The sequence below is a fragment of the Ahaetulla prasina genome, chromosome 8 (assembly GCF_028640845.1).
Source record: "Ahaetulla prasina isolate Xishuangbanna chromosome 8, ASM2864084v1, whole genome shotgun sequence".
In the NCBI taxonomy this organism is placed as follows: Eukaryota; Metazoa; Chordata; class Lepidosauria; order Squamata; family Colubridae; genus Ahaetulla; species Ahaetulla prasina.
This window is the reverse complement of record NC_080546.1, coordinates 87301257-87303756: the sequence shown is the minus strand read 5'-3', so window position 1 is coordinate 87303756 and position 2500 is coordinate 87301257. Positions and strand designations below refer to the sequence as shown.

General features: G+C 40.9%; 1 protein-coding gene across 1 annotated transcript in view; it reads left to right on the top strand.

Annotated features, from left to right (window-relative positions):
* LOC131203512 (arf-GAP with Rho-GAP domain, ANK repeat and PH domain-containing protein 2-like) overlaps positions 1-2500 on the top strand; it is a 104142-nt gene that overhangs the window by 1323 nt on the left and 100319 nt on the right. The gene's annotated exons all lie outside the window — the stretch shown is intronic.

The following is a 2500-nucleotide window of genomic DNA, read 5'->3' as shown; positions in this document are numbered from 1 at the left end:
AGAGACGACGGGTCTTTCTCGGCGCTGTAATGAATTCGCCTCCGCTCAGGTCCCGGTCCGCGGCCGCTCGGCGTAAAGTTGGAGCCACTTTTACGCGCGCCGAAGTTGGTCCAAGTCGGCCGTTTCCCGATGCTTGAACGGGATCTTTTCTTCCTCTCTCTCGCGGGTTTAGGTGCCCCGATCGCCTGGGATCCTATCGAGAAAAGGAGACGGGTCTCTCTCTCTGTCTCTCTCTCTCCCCCCCTCCCCGTGTAATGAATTGGCCTTTTGGACTTGAGAGATCTCGAGTGGACAAAGTCATGTCCAGTTACAGTCAAACTTCTCTCTTTGATGGAGGAGATCCTTGATGCTCTCTGAGCTTCTGGGTTTTCTTGTGGATGTCAGTCACCTATTTGGGTAATGAAACGTCTTCAAGAAAACCATCAACTGGCAAGATTTGTTTCTCTCTCCATGTACCTGTATACATCCAAAGTAAACTCTGTTGTTTCGCCCTGTCATATATCTGGGTACATGCATAATTTTTTATGTATGTATGTATGTATGTATGTATGTATGTATGTATGTATGTATGTATGTATGTATGTATGTATGTATGTATGTGTCTGGTTCTTCATTAGTTCATTAGTTCATTCATTTTGTCAGGTTGATGTTGACATTAGAGGTGGAGACCTTTAGATGTGGGTATATGAATAATTTCCATTTACTTACTTATTTATCTATGTTATTTATTTATTTATGTTATTTATGTTATTTATTTATTTATTTATTTATTTATGCTTATGTGGTGTATATTAGAGGTGGAGAGCCTCAGATGTGGGTATATGCATAATTTTTATTTATGCATTTATCAGTTATTTATTTATCTTCTGTTTGTTTATTTATTCATTTATTTATGTTTATTTGGTGTATATTAGAGGTGGAGACCCTTAGAGAGAGGTGGGTATATGCATAATATTTATTTATTTATTTATTTATTTATTCATTCGTTCATTTGTTCATTTATTCATTCATTCATTCATCAGTTATTTATTTATTTATCTGCTGTTTGTTTGTTTATTTGTACCTTGTACTTTGTTGTGCAAAGTTGTACCTTGATGAACGTATCTTTTCTTTTATGTACACTGAGAGCGTATGCACCAAGACAAATTCCATGTGTGTCCAATCACACTTGGCCAATAAAAAAATCTATTCTATTCTATTCTATTCTATTCTATTCTATTCTATTCTATTCTATTTATTCAATTTTTTTATGTTTATAGAGATGGAGATCCTTAGAGAGATGTGGGTATATGCATAATATCTATCTATCTATCTATCTATCTATCTATCTATCTATCTATCTATCTATCTATCTATCTATCTATCTATCTTGTCATGTTTATGTGGTGTATGTTAGAGGTGGAGACCCCTGCAGAGCTGTATGTGACAAAATTTCATTTTAACGTATGCCGATTGGTGTGCATTCAAAGTCACAACAACGTTATTCTAAGCCTAAGTCTAAATCATCAAACTCGGGAGAGCACCAAGCACCCGGCAGTTCAACCCTGAACTACAAATTTAGGTAGTCTCTGACTTACAACGGTCGGTTTAGGGACGGTTGGAAGTTGCATTGCCACCGAGAAGAGTGACTTATGACAAAGACAATTAGAGGACTGGAGGCTAAAACATACGATGAACGGTTGCAGGAACTGGGCATGGCTAGTCTAGTGAAGAGAAGGACCAGGGGAGACAGATAGAGTGGGGAGGGAATGGGGATTTTGAAGTATCCTTCCCCTGGAGTGGGGTGGGAATGGGGATTTTGCAGTATCCATCCCCTTGCCACTCCCACCAAGCCACGCTCACCAAGCCACACCACATCCACCAACCCACGCCCACAGAACCGGTAGTCAAAAAATTTGGATTTCATCACTGGAATCGGATCTATATAATTGCTACTGCTGAATAATTTTATGTTTTGGTTGTCATTGAACCCAGAGAAGTGGTGGAGTTTCTACAATTAATTCAAAGTTAGAACAAACAGTGTTTTTTTTCTCCTGTTGCGTTTCCAGACACTAGATTCCTTTACATGGCATCTTGCCTGTTCTGGCCCGCTCCAATTTTGCAGCCCAGTCTGGTAGCCCTAAACTTCCCAAATCTGAGGCGTCACAAGGCTAGTCCTCGATTTACGACCACAATTGAGCCCCGGACTTCTGTTGCTAAGCGAGACATTTGTGAAGACATTGACTTTCGCCCCATGTTGCGACCTTTCTTGCCACCGTTGTTAAGTGGATCACTGCGGCTGTTAAGTGAGTCACCCGGTTGTTCAGTGAATCGGGCTTCCCCGTTGACTTTGCTTGTCAGAAGGTTGTCGAAGGGGATCCCGTGATCCAGGGGGGAACGCTGAAACCGTCAAAAATACGAACCAATTGCCAAGTGTCTGAATTTGGACTGTGAGGATGCTGCAGCTGTCGTTAAGTGAGAAAAACGGCCACAAGTCTCCTTTTTGCAGGGCCATTGTAAC